The sequence below is a fragment of the Danio rerio genome, chromosome 14 (assembly GCF_049306965.1).
Source record: "Danio rerio strain Tuebingen ecotype United States chromosome 14, GRCz12tu, whole genome shotgun sequence".
NCBI classification, from domain to species: domain Eukaryota; kingdom Metazoa; phylum Chordata; class Actinopteri; order Cypriniformes; family Danionidae; genus Danio; species Danio rerio.
This window is the reverse complement of record NC_133189.1, coordinates 46,528,563-46,550,286: the sequence shown is the minus strand read 5'-3', so window position 1 is coordinate 46,550,286 and position 21,724 is coordinate 46,528,563. Positions and strand designations below refer to the sequence as shown.

The 21,724-nt window shown below is 34.9% G+C and overlaps 1 protein-coding gene and 1 long non-coding RNA gene across 2 annotated transcripts in view; one reads left to right on the top strand and one right to left on the bottom strand.

The window, feature by feature from the left end:
* fgfrl1b (fibroblast growth factor receptor like 1b) overlaps positions 1-21,724 on the top strand; it is a 515,733-nt gene that overhangs the window by 198,353 nt on the left and 295,656 nt on the right. Inside the window, exon 4 of the mRNA XM_073921387.1 lies at positions 6,186-6,355. The gene's annotated coding sequence lies outside the window, so the exon portion shown is untranslated. The remainder of the gene's footprint in view (positions 1-6,185; positions 6,356-21,724) is intronic.
* LOC141377628 (uncharacterized) lies at positions 2,173-4,155 on the bottom strand. The gene is made up of 3 exons (XR_012390061.1): positions 4,058-4,155; positions 3,409-3,455; positions 2,173-2,560 (listed from the first exon to the last, which is right to left on the bottom strand). It is a non-coding gene; the product is annotated as an uncharacterized lncRNA (long non-coding RNA).

Below are 21,724 nucleotides of genomic sequence, written 5' to 3'. Positions count from 1 at the left end.
AGTGCCATATACTGTATAATATAGCGTACTGCGTGCGTCAGAGTCCCACCAGTGACGATATACAGCCATATCGCACTGCTATGAGTGTGATATTGCTCACATTTATGAAAAATATATTATAGATTGATGGATATAACAATGAATAAATGGATAGTAAAAAAGTATTGGCCTTATGGCCCACTCATGATCATTTTAAATAATCTACCAAAATAAATTAATAAATGTGAATTTGTGATAAATGTGAGTTTTCCTATTTCATCGAGCAGCCCTACGTGGTTCTCACAAGCATGAGTGGTAAAAGCCAATGACCTTGTCTAACTGTAGTTCAATTTGAAGAATGTTCTAGCTTGCAATGTTTTCACAGTATTGTAGAAAGTCATGGCTGTGAGACTGGATGCCGCCAAATTTGGCCGTATGAGCAGTGACCCCTCAAAAGTGACACATTCTGGGCATTCCTCTCAGTGTTGGATTCGCCCTCTCAACTTGCGAAGGTTATGACTAGATTCCAGTACTGCCTGTCAGTGAGCGGCCCTTTTGGGAAGGTTAATTCTATATCTGTGTTCAGAGCTTTTTCACCATTGCAACACTTTGGAGTGTGAGTGTAAGGTCAGAAAGTCAAACACAGGCAGCAGACAGTGAACATTCTCTGATGACGTGGCATTCTGGTGCTTACACTTATTTTTTCCCATGCAAGTCTATTGTATGTCTGGTTGTGTGGAATGCCTATGATTACACAAAAGCATAATACATTGGTACGTTAATAATATGTGATTAGGCAAAAGTCTACGTATTATTTTAGAGGTTACTGCTAGTGAACTTGAGATCCAGAAAAGTCTATGTTTACTTTATGTAAATGACATGTCATGACACGTCAGCTGGAGATTGTGTCTGGCATTGTAGAGATGATGTAGGTTAGACGCAATATTTCACCCATCTCCACTGAGGCTGCCTTGGTGCATATACTTGTCCCTTATAGTTTCTATGCTTAGGATGACATTTTCAGACCATCTAGCAGTCAGTTTCAGGACTATCTGGTGATTGAGGAAAACGTTGTATTGCATGTGGATTTGAAAAAGAAAAAAAAAATAAGGTCAGGAATAGGACAGGAATAAATACAAGTTTAGAATAATTGTTTTATAAAATGTGGCCGATTTGTTATCGAGTCTCAAAATTGTTCATATTTTATATTTCTACTTTTTTTGACTACTCATTCTGAATTTGGAGATCATGTGTACCTGATTTACCATTTGTAAAATTAACTTCACTGTTAATATTAAGACTGTTTGCCAGCACTCACTTTTAGGGATTTACACCTACCTAACTTTAAATAGTAACAGTTCTTTACTCCAGTAAGGTATAAACATATCATTGGAAAGAAAACACTTTGAGCTTCACTATGGTCTAAAAAGTTTCATGCTATAAAATATAAACATGTATATATTATGAATTAATGAGAAAGAAAAATTGTACAGTGTTCTATATTTGTTTGTTCATAAACAAAGGAAAACATTACGATAATAACCTCCGAAAAAAATATACATTGAAAGCCAAGCGTCTCGTGAGTTTATATGACTATATTGGTGTCCTTTTTTTCCTCACTGTCAGAGGCATTTCTCAAAAATGACCTTCCCAAAATAAAACAGTAACATTTGCTGAATAATTTGGTCTACATTCACATTTCATGTTTTTTTGGAAAGAAGACATTACTACACTGTAAAAAATGTTACTTAGATCTAACTTATAAAAAGTGAGGCAAGTGGTTGCATCGGACGTTTTAGGTTGATTCAACTTCCAGCCTTTTTTAAGTATTTTAAACACTAAAACATTGCTTAAAACAAATGCAATAAAATTAAGTTGAGCCAACTAATATTTCTAAAATTACTCAAATCAGATAAACTTACTTTTTTTGTTAAACTTAACTTACTTATACATTGCTATATGTTGACTGTACTCATTTTAATTAAGTATTATGAACTTAATGATCTAAATAATATTAACCATGCATATGTCATTTAAAACTAATTTAATTGACTTCTGGCTGTAACCTCAGAAAATAAATCTTCGTTTCTTTATTGTAAGCACAATATACACTAGTAAAAACAGATAAACAGACTTTCCTGTCAATAACAATTAAATAAGAATGGGAAGATGGATTAAAGACCATAACATGTATTCAATATCAATCGATGTTCCTTTTAATAGTGACTACAAAACAGGCCATTAATGTGGCTACACATACACAATACATAAATAAAAACATTAATAATACCAGATCCTATTGAGAAATCATCCAAGGCAACTCAGTGAGGAGATTTGCATATTTTGATGAAGATTTTGGATGCATAATGTCCAGTCCCACAAAGAGTCTCTAATACATCTCAAATGTATACAGTTTTGATGGATACTTGAAGTCGAGGACATCGGTAAGTCCAAACAGGAGCCATCATGCATTTGACAGGTTTGGCAAACCTCTGACAGTCCTATGATAATCCAAACTGTGTTGGGCTGATGGCAAATTTTTCCCGTAGGCAGCCGCATGCACCTCTGATTCCTCACAACTCTATTGGTAGAGACAAAAAGAAACAGGAGTTCAGGTGGTTGCTACCAAACAACATTAAATAGCTAAATACTAAATAGAAAATAACTACAAGTGAAGTTACAAAAGTCCAGTGAGAATGATGCATGGATGAAACACCTTAGTTTATCAGTTAAAAATTACCTTAGTTAAAATTACCTAACTTCTATTTAAAAAATAAAAAAAGGTTATAGAGGTTGTGTAATTACATTATTCCAGGTGTTTTTAGTTATCAAATTTTAAAGAAAACTGTGATTTTACTCAGTGTAACAGTGCATGTCATTGTGGTTTCCTGTCAATCAAAGAATTGTTAAAATTTAGGTATTATATTTTTTGTTTATTTTGGCAACTTATAAAGCATAAGAATGTGTATTTAATTTAGATATTAAAACTGTTTGAAAATGGCTATATAAAAATTATAGAATACAAATTCTATAATTTAATTGTCATCTTTATTTTGCACCAAACTTTGCATAATACAAATTTTATTAAATAAATAAATAAATACATTGCCATTTTACACATTACATTAAGGTTTACATTAATTTTTTGCTAAAGCTACATTTAATTGACTTTTTCTTCAAATGTAATGTCACTGGCAAATGACAGTTCAGTGATTCAGTGTTATCAGTTAGCTTTATTGAAAGACTGACAGATAATAAGAAACTGCATTAGGATATTTTTATACTGTTTTTACTGTTGCACACATAAAAAAATCTTCAGATATCAAATGTAAGTTAATTCTATGGAGCCCACTATTGTTTGCAATTTTACCAATGTTTTACTTACCTGCAAATAATTATAGCTGTAATTGTATCTAATGTTTTTCTTACCTGGATGTGAAGTTTGAAGATCCACAGTAACAAAATCACTTTGGTATCTAAAGACCAAGAACATGCATTTTAGAATGAGGTGCATACAATTTAAATGGTTCTGTAAACATCAGTAGTAAATGTAATTTAAGTTAAAATAAATTGTAAATCTGTAATTTATTCACTATGCAGCATTAAAAAACTTATGGACTAAATCTCTAAAACACAAACTTTAAGTTATACTTTCTCTTACGTTAAACACAAACTACTTAACTGTTGCATACGTTTCTGAATTTAATATCCATCCTTAATGTGCTGCTATAACTTAGGTGAGCTAACTTTAGCCAAGTTAGCGCTAACAAACTGAACCCCCACACCCCGACCGCCCACCAGTGACCTTGTTAATCGGTTCTGCAACGTTAGTTATACCTACTAAGTGTTTTAAAACTACTTTCACTATTTTTCTCAATAATATCACTTTTAATCGTTAGCATAAACTAGCGTTGGTTAGCGTTAGCCAACTTAGCTTTCCATGTGAGAGCAGTCTAAGTTAACTGTTAACATACCTGAGGCTACAGTACAATTTACAAAGCTAAAACCTCACCTGCCTAGCAAAGACAGCAGTTTTGCATGACTTTACAATTATCATTCGGCTAAATTTGCAACTTACCGTGTTAATCAGATCCGCTGCTGGGAGCAGTTAATGTCGACCATTGCAGAAGCTGCGTCTGCCTGCTAAATCCCGGGCAATGAAAAAGGAGTCACGCCAAACTATTAAAATCACGTTTTATGAACACCTGCCCACATCGACAGCTGCTCTAATAAATTGTCTGTGTCAACTCACTTTTAAAACATTTATTCTACACAATAACCACGTACAAAAATCTACTCAAATAAATTGCATTAGTTTTATTCAAAATATACAGTTATATAAAAACTGATATATTTTAAGTAAAGAGGAAGCAAATTTTATTTTTTTTGGTATAAAACAAATAAAATTAACTAGATTGCAATTATTTAAAGTAGATAGAACCAACTTTGTGAGTGTAGCACTTTTTACAGTGTATCCATCATCCAGACTTTATACTGTTTAAAATGTTATGAATGCTTAAGTATTATAAAAAAATAATAGCACCACATTAAACATTTTATTATTTCATAAACAAATATCGGAAATTAGTCCTGGAGCAAGTCCAGGAAAGTAATAGGTCAAAAGCCACACACCTCCTGAGAATATGTTTTAAATTTGATGACAATATCATGCAAAATTTAATTTCTGGAATTATTTTTCTGGGCACCTATTTGATGCAAATCCTCTTTTGTAAGCTGTTTGGACAGAACTGTGTGTAGGTATAGTGTGTTCACATTCATATTGAATTGATAGAAACACAAAAAGTCTCTTTCTTTAAATTTCCTATTGTTAAAATAGAATTCAAATCCCTCCCATTTTGAGGTCCACTGCAATGTGATGTAGAAGTGCAGTTCCCACCCCCACCCCCTACCGAATTGATTGACAGCCGTGTATTAACATGTCTCCTTAGTAACGCATATAATCACACCAACAAGACAGGAGATGCACAAAGCAACTGGGATTAAAAGATCTGTTCTGCTCTCTGTGATCATCAGCAACCTAAGAATGAGTTTTACAAGTTTAAAACGTTTTTAAAACAGTGCATGATTGTAATTACAGTGATTTTACCATTTTTGTCACCACAGCCGCATGTCAGTACAATTATAAAAGAAGATACTTTAGGCTCGGTTTGTGGACTTTAAATCAGGTTTATTTTGTACATTAACATAACGGATATCCATACAGCAGTTTATATTGCAGGCATCCTGTCACATTTGCGTGTAAAAACAGTGTGAAGTTAAATGTGCTGTGTGTGTCTCTGTGTGCGTGAACTTTGTAACGACATTGTGTGGGACTCATCATTCTCATCGACTCATTAACTCCACAACAAATACATCAAATAATCATTGGGAAAGTTCTTATTGTAGTATTTCTCACAAACATTACGTGAGATCTGCTTCCTTCATGTCTGTCACTGTGCTGTTTATCTAGGAACATGGAAATGGTGGGCAGACTAGCATTAAAGGCAACAAAAACAGCTACAATGTGTTGAAAGCAGAAAATCCTTCTGAAAGTTAAAAAACATTCTGGAGACACAAAAGACTTAAATCTTGAAGGGGGGGGTAAAATGGTGCCCTTTAATCAAATCAGAAATTGATTAGAAATTAAAAGAAAGCTTGTGAATCAGAATCAGATATAATCAGGACATTTGGATCGATAGCCAGTGCTAGTCAGAATTATGTTTTTGGAAGAAATTAATAATGAATAATATCATGGCTTAATAATTAACTTAATTACAAAAAGGTAGCATTATGTTGACTAAAAGTTACAGTTTATGTTGTTTAAACAAATGTTGAAAACAAAATCTGTTTTGAATAAATGTTGCGGTTTTTAAATGTATGCCTCAGTTGTTTCTAAAAAAAAACTGTATATTGCAGTTTTTGGTTTTCAGCATTGATTTTATTTCTTAATTGTTATCTTGTTTTAGTTGTATTTATTGCAACATTTTAAAGCTGTGCTTTTTAGATGTTTTAGTTAAATTTCATTTTTTTTTTTTGTCTGCCCTTTTTTTTTTTTAAATGTATAATTATATAGTGCAATCTCTAATGTGACTAAAAGGTCATGATTTACCCTTTAAATGTCTTCAATGTAGCTATTTCTTAACAACTTGTAGCATAGGTAACTAGCTTGTCTTGTAACTTGCAACTACTTACTCTTTTGTCTGTAGACTGTGTGTGCCACATGAGTGAAGCTGCTCCTGTTTTCCCTCATATCCTCATGGATGATCCACATGCTGCTCCACTGAGTCCCATGATCATCATGGATGTGGCTATCGTAAATCCCGGATGAGCCTCAGACACACTCTCTGGGAGAACACATACACAAACCAGCAGCAAAGTAAGCAGCAAAGAAATCTTCCAACTCTGTTGACACTCATCATAATAGACAGTGTATTATGGGATTAAAGCAGAGACTTTTTTTTCCTGTACTCTGCCTTTTCATCAGTTTTGGTGTAATTGGAAATAGGACTGTGCAGTATTGACAAAAAATGATATCATGATCGTTTATTTTCACTCAAAAAATAAACGTTGCTCTTACAGTAAGTCACTTTCTTACAGTGTTCCAACCCCAGGGCAGTCTAGGGGATTGGGGTTGCACACTTAGATTGAGGACTTTGTTAAAACAGAAACTCAAATAAAATTGTACTCCAAAGTGAGTACAGACAACAATAAGTGGTGTACAAATAATGCTGGTTTATTTACAAATGGTGAAAAAGTGAGTGAGTTATTTCACTCGCATATATATCATAGCATTTTGATAAACATACTGGAAAAAACTTGTAGGTTGGAACGTTTTAAATTGGTTTAATACAGTACATATGTTACCAAAATGACATTTTTAGTAGATATAGATGAATATACATCACAGAAATAATAAATTATATGGAGTTCCTCAAGGATCTATCCTAGGCCCAAGTCTATTTTCATTATATATACTTCCCTTGGGTAGTATAATTCAGAAATATGGCATGAATTATCATCTTTATGCTGATGACGTACAATTATACATTTCTGCTGAGCTCAGAGACACTGCTGAAATAAAAAAAATAAATAAATAACAATAATAATGATGCATGTCCAATATTGTGGGCAAAAAAACCTAAGCGAGAGAGGATTGAAGCAAATTTGTGTTCTTTATGTTTACTATCTAAAAAAGAATTGAAGAAATTGGGTGTTATTTTCGATTGTCATCTTAATTTTAAATCTCATATTAATCAAGTTACAAAAACATTGTTTATCATTTGAGAAATATTGCCAGAATTAGTTCTTTCCCATCTTTTGATGATGCTAAGAAATTAATTCATGCTTTTATTTTCTCTCGGCTTGATTATTGCAGTGCTATACTGGTTTACCTAAGGCAGGGGTGTCAAACTCAATCCCTGGAGGACTGTAGCCCTGCACAGTTTAGTTCCAACCCTGCTCCAACACACTTACCTGTAGGTTTCAAACAAGCCTGAAGGACTCAATTAGTTTGATCAGGTGTGTTTAATTAGGGTTGGAACTAAACTGTGCAGAGCTGCTGCCTTTTGGAACTGAGTTTGACACCTGTGACCTAAGGGTTGTATAAGGAAGTTGCAACTGATACAAAATGCTGCAGCCAGAGTTTTAATGAAATTGAAGAAACGAGAACACATCACACCAGCATTAATAGAATTAGACTGGTTACCAGTGCATTAAAGGATAGATTTTAAGATTCTTTTTTTAGTTTATAAGGCACTATACAATATGACAATTTCTGACTGCTTATCAAAATCTAATCCAAACCGTTTGCTACGCTCTTCTAGCGCTGGACTTTTAGAATTTCACTCTGTAAACCTGATGTTATCTGGGGGCACTTCTTTTAGTTACTGTGCTCCTTAGAGAATTTAGAATTGTCTCCCAAATGACGTGAAAGAATTAGAATTTTTACTGGTTAAGATGTATGTCACGTGATGTCACGTGTATGCCACCTTAACTACCAGCCTTTCTAACCTCAATGACAAACAAAAGACGTCATTTTATTACTAGATATAGTAACAAACACACCGTATGTTTGAAAACAACATTTTTTGTCATTATTACTACAAACTTTTATGAGCGATAATATCATTAAATGTGGAGGGGGGTCTTACTTTGCGGGGAAAACGGGGTCTCAGGCAAAAAAAGGTTGGGAACCACAGGTCTACAGAACAAACGATCGTTATACAATTACGTGCCTAATTGTCTTAACCTGCCTAGTTAACCTAATTAACCCAGTTAAGCTTTTAAATGTCTCTTTAAGCTGTATGAAAGCTGTGTCTTGAAAAAATATCTAGTCAAATATTACTTACTGTTACAAAAAATAAAACAAATCACTTATTATAGATGAGTTATTAAAACTATTATATTTAGAAATGTGTTGAAAAAAATATCTCTGTTAAACAGATATTAGGGGAAAAAATAAATGGGGGGCTAATAATTCTGACTTCAACTGTGTGTATACTATATAACTACATATGTATTTTGTAGCTATAGCATCTCAGAAATGCAAAAGGTTTCTTTTTTTGCTTTTATGATACAAAATTTTAAAAAGTAGACTTATCCAGTGAATACCTTTGAGTGAATAACTTGATAATTCCATTTTTCACATTGTTAACAAATTTTCTCAGACTATAAATGTTGCACGCTCATAATTACAATAGAGATCTGTTTTTATAGTGCCATTTGAGCAACATTCGTGCAGCTACAGAGATGAAGCAGCAGTGTGTGGGTTTGTTTTTTGCGGTCAAGCTCAGGTGGGCTGATCATTTGGAAACAGGTAACTAAAGCAGACATGGGGCAGTTGGGGGGCACTAGAGCTGCACTAATAATTTTGGACAGCTGGGTGAGGGCCGGCCAGCCAGATTGCATCCCCAGGGTGGGCCAGGACACAGAAAAGTGCAGGACAGGGACAGATAAAGCCAGAGAACATTAAAAGTCAGACAGATAACATATTAATATTATTTTTTAATGATATTTTCATAAGCCTGGCTGCTGCTGTGGTGTGTCCCCAGTGACAGAAAGGCACTGCCGTAGTGTGTGTGTGTGTGCTCCGTGACAATAAGAATCTCTGCACTGATATCTTTTCTCATTCTCCAGAGGTCATCCGCATAGTAATATCATTTTTTTCATCTGACATTTAATCCATTCAAACAAATAACCAGAGTGGGCAAATCTATGCCTACACATCTTCATCTATATGTTGCAGTAAAACACACTTGCACAAGAAAACACACACACAGACACATTACAGATCGCACACATCTAAAATGAGGCCTGAGGGACTTTAATGACCCCCCGATAAACATAAACCTTGTTTATCATCGCAGTGTGTCTGTAGAGAAAATGAATCTGTAAGCACACACACACACACACACACACACACACACACACACACACACACACACACACACACACACACACACACACACAGTTTCACAGAGAATCTGTTTTTATTCTTGTGACCTCATTAGAAGGTGTTTCTGTGCAATATCGTATTAATGCATGTTCTCTCTGGAGTGTCATGCATGGTTTATTCAGTCTGAAAGGAGTGGATCATACGTCTGTCATAAATATAAATATTTTAGCATTTCTCTAGAAGTCTTGAATATGATTGTGAATAGGTTTTTACTAGAGTGTCAGTTGATTCCATACGTTAGTACACTGTAAAAAGCAATTATTTGTCTAAAAAAGTGAGAAAACATATTGCTTTTAAATTATTAGTTGAATTATGATGTTCAACTTGAGTGAACATATTGCTTTTAAAGCAATTAATTGGCATGTTAATGAAATCCATACGTTACCAAATTATGTATGTGATTAGCTGACTTTACTTAAAATAAATACAATAGACCTGTTTCTTTTCAAGTGATTAGTTGACATCTCATTAAAATCTAAATGCCACCCATTTTTTTAAGTAATTAACTGACTTTACATAAAACAATTGTATTAAATTTGTTTCTTTTAAAGCGATTAGTTGCCTGCGTAAATTGAGTAAGCCTGTTTCTTTTAAAGCAAGTATTTGACTTAACTTTATAAATTGAGAAACTTGGCTATTAGTTGACTTCATCTTAAAAGAAAATGAGTGAACATGTTGCTTTTAAAGCAATAAGTTGACCTAACTTTATAAATTGAGAAACCTGTTGTTTTAAAGGCTATTAGTTTACTCTACCTTAAAAAAATGAGTGAACATGTTGCTTTTAAAGCAATTAGTTGACCTAACTTTATAAATTGAGAAACTTGTTCTTTTTAAAACAATTAGTTGACTTTACCTAAAAATAAATGAGTAAACATGTAGCTTTTAAAGCAATTAGTTGACTTTACTTTAAAAGTGAGTAAACCTGTCACTTTTAAAGCAATGAGTTGACTTTACTTTATAAATTGAGAAAATTACTTATTTTAAAGAGTAAACCTGTCTTTTTTAAAGTACTTATTTGATATTTCATTAATATCTAAATGTTACCAAATTATTTAAGTGATTAGCTGACTTTACATAAAATAAATATAGTGAGCCATGTTTCTTTTAAAGCGATTAATTGACTGTGTAAATTGAGTAAACCTCATTCATTCATTTTCTTGTCAGCTTAGTCCCTTTATTAATCCGTGGTCGCCACAGCGGAATGAACCACCAACTTATCCAGCAAGTTTTTACGCAGCGGATGCCCTTCCAGCCGCAACCCATCCCTGGGAAACATTCACACACACATTCACATACACACTCATACACTACGGACAATTTAGCTTACCCAATTCACCTGTACCGCATGTCTTTGGACTGTGGGGGAAACCTGAGCACCCGGAGGTAACCCACGCGAAGGCAGGGAGAACATGCAAACTCTACACAGAAACGCCAACTGAGCCGAGGTTCGAACCAGCGACCTTCTTGCTGGAGTCGACAGCACTACCTTCTGCGCCACTGCCTCTGCATTAAGGGATGTGGAGGAAAAATATTTGTTGACAGTGTTTTACCAACAATTTTAAACAGAAAGAGAGGAAAAAACAGTCCCTGATCGTTGGTAATATTTCCAAAAGTTGACCATGTCGCAGTTTTGCAAAATTAATTCACGCCTCCTCCTCAAGTGACATTTGATGCGCCTTTGCTGTTTGCAATGCATTAAAACATTGTTTTCCAGTCGCAGTATAGTTTGTCAAAAGTGATGTATACAAATTATATATACTTTGGCCGTTGATACAATCAGCCAGCACAGTCATCCCTGCATAGTCGAAAGCGACATTTTGTGTCTGCCGGTTTGTTTACTTGTGGGAGCTCCATTGGTATTTTCCTGCATGTTAATTCTGACCAATCGAAAAGCAGTTTAAGAAATATGTTTAACAACATCAGGCCAATGAGTGATTTGAATTTTGTTACATGACTGCATGTGACGCCCACTTTGGGAACCACTGGTCTACAGAACAAATAATTTATACAATGATTTGCCTAATTAGCATAACTTGGCTAGTTAGCTCAATTAACCTATATTTAAGCCCTTAAATTGCACTTTAAGCGGAATGGTATTTTGAAAAATAACTAGTAAAATATTATTGTTATGTGAAGGGACGCTGACAACAGAGGTACGGATCCAAATGCAGGGTTTATTAGGAGAATGGTCAGGCAGGCAAAGGTCAACAGGGTCAAAGAGATGCATACAGGAAATCCAGTGTGTGGTCAAATAACAGGCAAGCAGTCAGCACAGGCGGCATGAAATGTAACATTAAACAAACAAAACAAAGCAAGAGTTAAACATGGAAGGCAAGGAAAAGCATGTCGCAATGTTCACAATAACAGTGAAACAAGACTCAACCACTGGTGTGTATGTCTGGTTTTAAAGTCCATGTAATCAGTTTTAAACAGCTTCGGCTGCGTGTGTTAGCAATCAGCGGAAAACTGGAACAGGTGTGAGTGTGTGGTGCATGACAGGATTTGTAGTCCATATCTTTACAGATTTGTAGTCCTGAGTGAAAAGTGAATGATTTCCAGAAATCAACAAAACTGGTGAATTTCTGGTGAATGTGACAGTTATGTTGACAGTACATAATTGTCACAGTCACCAAAAATGACAAAGACATAATAAATAAATTATTAGAAATTAGTAATTAAAAGTATTATGTTTAGAAATGTGTTTAAAAAACTTTCTGTTAACAGAAATTGGGGGAAAAAAATTGAGGAGGGCTAATAATTTTGACTTCAACTGCATATACAGAACCCCTATTTTCTGTTCTGTCCTGTTGTCTTCTCTCTGTCTTTAAAAATATTTATATTATTAATCATAAAACGTAACTCATCCAATGGCCGGACATCACATCTTCTTAAACCCCGCAAGATTCCCATTGTGGTTATGAAGATGCAAAACCAGCACAGGCTGTCAAAAACAAGAGACAGGTTTTAATGAAGATTTATAGCGCTAACTTCATCACTCGGTGAAGACAGTAGACGATGCACTTCATCATCCTAAAAAAACCCATCTCAGGGGGCCCGTGTCCAGTCTGAAAAGGTTTCAAAGAACTTCACCTTTAATGTATCACTGAAGTCCATTATAATTTGTGATGTATGGCAAAAAAAATACCCAGATTTCTGCTGATCTATGCTTTGCAACAGCCTTTGGATACGAATCGCCCTAGATACTAAATATGGAAGACAATGAGTTGGTTGCTTACCCCTCAGGACATCATATCTAAGAACGCTGACTTTTAAGACCTTTTACTGGCCACCTAAAACAGGTCTAGAAGATGCTCTGGATCCTCCTGTTCTGATTCTCTGCGGTGATAAACTAAAGCAAAGCAGAAAATAACAGTCATTACAGGTATAACTACCCTTTTCCAAACCAAATTACTAAGATATAGACAGAAGAAAGAAAGAGATAGGTCGAAAGATATAATTTGGGGCCCTCCACGTGGTTTCCTAGATCCATCGCATTGTCTCGGTTACTTCATGTAGGTCAAGGATGTTGCAGTGTGTAATTTAGGAACTTAGAAATTAGTGGTTTTCCTTAAAGTAGATAATAAATAGGTGTTTAAATAGAAATTATTAAAAGAATTACTGTTCAAAAAAAGGCCATATTGGGATGTGCATCTAATTTACATTACATGTGCTTAGGTTTTTTTTTAGGAGAAAGATGACTTAATTTAATTAGATTTATTTATTGCAAAACAAATATCCTTTTTTGGTGCATAAACTTGTTGCATATACATCTAGTTTTAATGTCAGCTTCTCTATAAAACTCGAACTGTTTTTGGTCAGAAATGAGGCTTGGCAAAAAAAATACTTGTATTTAAAAATAGTTAAGTAACAATACATTCTGTATATATATATATATATATATATATATATATATATATATATATATATATATATATATATATATATATATATATATATATATATATATATATATATATATGTATGTATTGTACCAAATATCCTTTTTGAATGATCCTGAACGTTATCAGCTATGGTTAGAGTCTAACTGGAGTGAGTATAAGCAACACATCCTTTTCCAGTCCCGTATTTCAAATTAACATTTTTTTACTATTAATATTTGCGGCCTTTCGTGATAGACTTTTTTTTTTTTTTTAATGTTGTAATGGTTTTCTTCAAACTTATAGCATTATTCAATTCTCGTGTTTTGCTTTGGAAATATACAAATATCTTGTTTAAATCTATGGTTTCACATAAAATCACAGCGTTTGAAAGAAAACCTAATAAGTCAGAGAAAATTTATTACAAGACATTAACACTATACAGCATGTCAATAAATGTGCATTAATACATGAACAATGTGTTTATACACTCTAAAACATGCTGGGTTGTAATAATCCAATGCTGGTTCAAATATGGACAAATCAAACATTGGGTCAATTTTTAAAGTTATATTGAATAAACACTTTCAACCAAATAGTGGAGGTTTTAATTTTTTAACCAACATTGAGTTACAACTACCCAGTATTTGTGGAGTGTATCCGCTTAAGTCGTCATGTATGGTTAAGTGTTTCCAGGTCCAAGTTGCTACTTAGTTGAATTGAGAAAATATTCATTTATGACCCCTTTTTTAGTTATATAACACATTCATAAAATCAACACCACTCTCTGCACATGCTGCATCACAAACATCAATATTTTAACAATTAAAAAAATTATATTGATATATTTATCTGATATTAGGAATGATCATATATATATATATATATATATATATATATATATATATATATATATATATATATATATATATATATATATATATATATATATTGCAATCATAATTTTTTGAATGTTTTACAGCACTTTTATAAACATTTATTATTACCATTTGTTAAACCTCCCTTTATAAATTGATAGAGCGATTGGATCCGGAACCTGTTTTGCGTGATGTCAGACTTAACAATCCGATAGCCCTTAAAGTAAGTGTTTGATGACAGCAATAGGTTAAATATTTATATCTGATATACTGTAGATCAAAAATATTGCTGTAATTTACTGTGCATCCAATATTAAATTAATCCAATACATTTTGAAAACTAATGATAGACAAACTATCAGTTTTCTACAGTAGCAGTATATTGCGTATCTCAATGTATCTTATGATGTCACAAAGTACATTTACATTTCATTTAGCACGCTTTTGTCCAAAGCAACTAACTGTAAAGAAGGCATACAAAGATTCAACAAGAAGAGGGAATACACACAAGAAGTGCTAACTATACAAACAATGCCCAGAGAATTAAGTGCTAGAGTAAGGATGGTGGATGTTTTTTTTTTTTTTTTAGAGAGAGGGAGAAGAGTGTTTCTACAGTACAGGTGGTTTGTCAAGCCCAGTCACCTGTGTGAAGAACTTAATAAATGCAGTTTTTTTTTGTTTATTTTTTTAGATACTGTATGCTAAATCATTTGCCGTCGATACACAGAGGGGTGATCTGCTCTCAGGCCACTGGCGGAAGAAAATGCTGTATGAGGACTGGGCCGCCTGTGAGTGTCCTGAGGCGGAGAGGGGCCAACTGCATCGCCCACAGCTCGTTGTGAAGAGTAGGAACGGTACAGTCTATAAACACTTTTTAGATTTGTCACAAGTTGCTTTTTTGTCACTAAATTTGTCGCTAAGGTTGTCTGAAAGGGGGACTTTACTAGAACTTCTATTGTAATCGGCTTTGACACAATCTACTTTGTAATTTTGTAATATAACTTTGATTGTGAGAAAGTCTCTGGTGCAAATGCCAGTTAAAGTGACAAGGAAATTAAAGAGTGTGTTTTCAGATGTGGTCAGTGTCTTCAATTTAGTGACTTTCAATTCAATTCAAGTATATTAATATAGAGCTTTTACAAAGTAGATTGTAGATTGCAGCACACTCAGAATTGCATAATGTTTTGAGGTTGTTGTGTGATGCAGTGAATACTGAATGAATGAAACTACATACTGAAACAATGAAAAGTGTTTGCTTGTTCTTTTTTTATGCCTGGACTCATAAAAGAGCATAGTGAAATCTCTACAACTGTTGTCCAATCTCAACATCATGTGGCCACCAGAGGAGAATAGTGTGGATGAGATTTAAAGGGACATGTTGATTGGAGCTGTTTTAATATTCATGCACACATTCTGAGTTAGTCATCCGCGAGAGATGGAAAGAGAAAAAAAAAATTGTGACACATGCACAAACAGACCATAATTTCTAAAGGTCCGTGGACATGTTGAGCTTGAGTCTGAATGAGGGTGACATGTGAAGACTTTGTGGTCCACCGTGTAGAAAACAGCCTGAGGGCGAGGAGAAGGTGAAGAGAGCATCTTCAGGAGAGAAAATAGAGTTTAAAACATATGAACTTTGTACGTACAATGCAAAAGTATGTTATGTTACTCTGAAGAACAATAGAAGTGTTTGTCTGTGGGAACTGAGAAGCAATAACGTCAGTAGATGACATATGCAGATAGTTCTCACATGGTTTTCACATGATGCCTGTTTGCCTACACTCACACAAATGTGTGTCTCATACTTTAGCATTGGTTTCACAATCTGGTTATGATTCAGTCTGCCTTTTATTATAAGGAATAATCTCCAGTTGATGAATTATTGCTACTTGAATCCTGGAAATCTTTAACATTGCTGAATTGAAAAGACAAACGGTGACACCATAGATAGATGATAGAATTGTTTTTGTTGTTTAATGCATTGTTTTTTTTTTTTTAATTCTATAAAAATGGCAGGTCATTTACACTCATCGGCCACTTTGTTAGGTACACCTATCCAACTGCACATTAACACAAGTTTCTAATCATCCAATCACATGACAGCTACTCAATGCATCTAGGTATGGAGACATGGTCAAAACAATCTTCTGCAGGTCAAACAGTGCATCAGAATGGGGAAGAATGGTGATTTAAGTGTCTTTGAACGTGGCATGGTTGTTGGTGCCAGACGGGCTGTTCTGAGTATTTCAGAAACTGCTAATCTAGTGGGATGTTCATGTACAATCATCTCTAGGATTTACAGAGAATGGCCCGAAAAAGAGAAAAATGAGCTGCAGTTTTGTGGGCGCAAATGCCTTGTTGATGCTAGAGGTCAGAGGTGAATGGCCAGACTGGTTTGAGCTGATAAAAAGGCAACAGTAACTCAAATAATCACTCGTTACAACCGAGGTATGGGGAAGAGCATCTCTGAATGCACACAATGCTACAATTTGCACAGACTCACCAAAATTATACAATAGAAGATTGGAAAAACACTGCCTAGTCTGAGTCTCGATTTCTGCTGCAACATTCGGATGGTAGGGTCAGAATTTGGCATTAACGGTTCAGGCTGCTGCTGGTGGTGCGGGGCTTATTTTCTTGGCACACTTTGGGTCCATTAGTACCTATTGGGCATCGTGTTAACACCACAGCCTACCTGAGTATTGTTGCTGACTATAACCATCTCTTTATGACCACAGTGTACAAATCTGATGGCAGCAGGATAACAAGCCAGGTCATAAAGCGCGAATCATCTCAGACTGGTTTTTTGAACATGGCAATGAGTTCACTGTACTCAAATGGCCTCCACAGTCACCAGACTCAATTCAATAACGCACATTTGGGATGTGGAGCAATTAACTGTTGTTTTATAGTTTACAAAGTTAAAATGCAACGAAATAAACAGTAAGTAATTAATTGTCCTGCTACATGTGTTATGCATAATTTCATATACACATAACCACAACTTGTTCTATCATTATAAAGATAATCATGTTTAAAAAAAACAAACACTAAAAATGAGGAGGACTTCTCTCCTCCTGAATCACCGGGTCTAAATGGAAACACAGAGGATAGCAGTGCAGCTAGTCTCTTGCCTTATCTACTCCAGCCATTAACCCTGCTGGTAATCTGGAAGATTTTAAACATGTGAACACAGCAGCACGGATACAGGCGATGTGCCTTAATAACGATAAATAGACTGTAATAAACTCAACTGATAAAAGTCAGCCATTCTCAAACTCTTGTACAGCTCTCCCAACAAAAATGCTTGCTGCAAACCAACAGCTTTGCTGTATCAGGCCTGACAGAATTGCGGGGAAAAACATGCAATAAACCCCATGGGACATGGAAACAAGTACATACGACCCGTGTCTTACCCAGTCATTGGGTCTCCCTGCTTGGCAGGTCTGCTTTGCTCATGAATAATTAAGAAACAGGGTCTTCTCATAGGATAAGAAAACTAAAAAAAAATAAATTGATGCGTCATTACTCCACTTGCAGTTTTGCGCTACATCACCGATTTTGATCCCGTCTCAAAAATAATTATAAACCAGGAAGATGAAATAAGCTGGCAAAAGCTCAAAATTATCCAGTTTTCCCCACAATTAAAGCTGGCAGATGCTAACGTTGTCTTCACTGATTCTCAGCACACACAAATCTGTTAACATCTCAAAGTACTCCAGGGTTTCTTGAACTTTTAAGGTAGTTCTGAGGGCAAAAGGGGGTTCAACCCGGTTCTACTAAGGTGTACCTAATAAAGTGGCCAGTGAGTGTATTTATTTCAACATGCATTTTTCCTATGTATGTTGCTTAGCGTTTGAGTTTTGTTTTAATGCTCTGGTTAATAAGTCTGTTTAGTTGTCATAAATATGACTGATAATGTAGAATTGCCTTAACTTTATGCTAATTTTGCTGAATTTTTAAAATAAATGGCTGATAATAAAAAGAATTGCTCTTAACTGTGAATCTGAGAACTGAATGGACTCTACTAAATCTGTTGTTGAAACTTCTCCAGTTGTTTTTGTTTAAAAGGGGATATTTAAGCAAGAGTTTGAGTAAGGTTTGTGCATGCGTGTGCATCCATGTATGTGTGTGGATGTCTCTGATAATAGAGGAACTTTCGGTGTCCTTTTCGTGACAAATGAGTGCTGCTGTGTGTAAGCAACGGATAAATAATAACACAATCTAAATAATGCACAAGCTGCAGTATTCACTGCTACATTGGACACATGAGACACCAATAAACCCTTCTATGTATAAGGAAGCACATAAACATGATCAATAATTTAATATAAAACAAAAGACTTGTGTTCTGTGGGTCACTATACAGCAGGTAGCATGGAGCACAGAGTTCATATGAAAGTCAGGTAAAGTCTATATTCTTTCTTTTTCTTTCTTTCTTTCTAACTTTCTTACTTTCTTTCTTTTTCTTTCTTTCTTTCTTTCTTTCTTTTCTTCCTTCCTTCCTTCCTTCCTTTCTTTCTTTCTTTCTTTCTTCCTACCTTTTTCTTTCTTTCTTTCTTTCTTTCTTTCTTTCTTTCTTTCTTTCTTTCTTTCTTTCTTTCTTTCTTTCTTATTTATTGACCTAATGGCCACCATTGTAAAATAATTTCTAATTCTATTTGTCCTGCAAATAGGAACTCTAAATAAAAGTGCTGATGGCAGCAGCTGAAACACAGAGTACAACGCATGGGATGCCCTCTCTTTGAAACATAATCATGAAAATTACCATTGGACCAGTTTGGTTAAAACCGATGATCGTGCCTGCCACTTTCAGCAGGTTACTCAACCAGTTCTTACTTGACACATTCTGATTACTGCTACGCAGTAAGATAAAACTGATTTAATAAAATGTTTATAAAACAGTGTCATCATAGAGGTACAAACCTGAAAAGTTTTCTTAAAGAAAAACAGTCTTTGTTTAGCTTTTTTTATAGACTGCCATGGGTGTTCGCTTGGAATGTCAACATATTGTCAATAACGACCCCTAGATATTTATTTGTGTCAACAATTTCAATGTCCAAGCCTTCAATATTTGTGATGCTGGTGGTAGGGCTTTCTTTCTTTCTTACTAGCTTTCTTTCTTGCTAGTTTTCTTTCTTGCTAGCTCTTTCTTTCTTGCTAGCTTTTTTCCTTTCTTATCATAGTTTAGATTAACCAGCACTACTCTGATTATTACAGATCTCAGAATTACAGCACTTTCTGACATTTGTAAGTTTATAGACATTTTTCGTTTTTACGTTTCCATGGAACCGCAAGATGTGCTTATGAAGTAAAAAGAATAGATAAATACTAAATAGAATTAATAAATAATGTCACAGCCTTTCCCAGAGATGGGTTGCGGCTGGAAAGGGCATCCGCTGCGTAAAAACTTGCTGGATAAGTTGGCGGTTCATTCCGCTGTGGCAACCCTGGATTAATAAAGGGACTAAGCCGACAAGAAAATGAATGAATGAATGAATAATGTCACAGCCATGAAGCACGATTTGTATGAGGGAAATTTTCAATCTATCTGTGATCTATCGAAACCATTTGATTGGACAAAAATTGTTGTTATGCAGGATGAGTCATCAATATGTTTACCTCATTTGTTTTTTAGAAAAGCTGGAGTACACTAGTGGCCTAAAAAAAAAAAAAAAAAAAAAAAAAATATATATATATATATATATATATATATATATATATATATATATATATATATATATATATATATATATATATATATATATATATGTTTCATTTGATGTTATTTCTTCTCACACGCCTTTTCTCTTAAATATTGCACAAATTGAATATTACAGAAAATTTCTTGATTGGACTGGGATTATGCTAACCATGTGCATAATCGTATTCATACTGATTTTAAATTAAATACAGCATTGTCACTGATGTAACACATCATGTCATTTACCCTTATGCATATCTGTAATACATGTAATATATGCACACATAAAGCAGGAATGTACCAGACTGGTTAATTATGCGGCAGGTGTGTATAGTGAGCTTTCTAACTGGGTCTAAGGTCTCTAACAACATCAGAGTGTATTAGTGTCAAACCTCAGCATCGTATTTGTGTATACAAGCATAACACACACATTTTTACTTTATGCTGGGATAATCGAATGAGTCCCATCCATATATCTGAACCATTACAGACACACACATACACACACACACACACACATACACACACACACGCACAAACACACAAACGCAGACACCCCAAGGCTGATGAAATGTCAAGGAGGCGTGAATCATTCTGCAAGAGATGGAGTGTGAGTAATTTTGGTGACTTTGTCTGCCAGTCACAGCATAAAAGCATACACACAGACGGATTTATCGAATGGACAAAAGGACATTCACAATGCAAAAGTAATCACACACTGAGACATGAGTTCTGATACACTGACATTTTGGAAATAATCCATGATCATCAGTTAGTCATCCTGCATCTTTTTTTTTTTTTAATACTGTCATCACACTTAAGATGCATTATTAGTCCTATGCAAGATGATAGACATAACTTTGTGCTGCATTCCTTGCTCACACACTCAATGTCATAGGTTCAAGTCAAGGAATGTAGGAGTTATAATGGTCTAAGTGACTTCTATGAATTCCGAAATGTAAGTAATTTCATGTCATGAAATACTGATGAACCTTAGAAAGATCTCATTATTTTAGGCACAAGGATAAGTGTGTGGTTAAATGGTTGACATTGTATCTGTAGCCTTAAATGTGCATAACATTTACATTTATGTATTTAGTGAACTCTTATCTGAAGCGACTTACTTTGCACTGAAGGTACATATTCTTACTTTCTTTTTGCAATTAAACCCACAACCTTCAAATGTCCATTATTTACTATTTGAGCTATAATGGCTTGATGGAAGGATAATGAATGCATTTGCTAAATGTCTGTTGTATTTGTTCCCTGTACATCGACTAGCCATTTACAGTTTGTTGATAAATACATACCTCATAAGTGTAAGCCACCGGTCCTGCACTACCCTCACTGTGCGCTGGGATCGAATCAGCAATCCTTTACATGGAATCAGTTGCTCTAACATGTAGGCTAAAGACCATGTTCTCTAGCATCTGTTGTTAGAGCACCTATTAGAGGTCAGAAGAGTGAGGTTTACCTGCACAGCATTTCTCTAGCTGGCCTCCGTTACACTTAGCCGTCCAAACTTTACTCTTCTCTGGATCATGGAACTCATGTAACCCACTGGTCCTACTCTACCCAATCCGCTCCAAGCTAGGATCAAACCGGCAATTCATTGCATGGGAGTCGATTACTCTAACAAGGAGGCTAACAACTATGGCCCCTATTGTCTACTTGAGTGTTACTAGAGAACCTTTAGAGGTCAGAGGAATGAGGTTGATCTTCACTGCACCTCACTAGCTGGCCTCCGTTACACTCACCCCTCTAAACCTCACTCTCTGATGGGGTCACGGCATCCATGTAACCCACCGGTACTATTCTACCCAACCCGCTC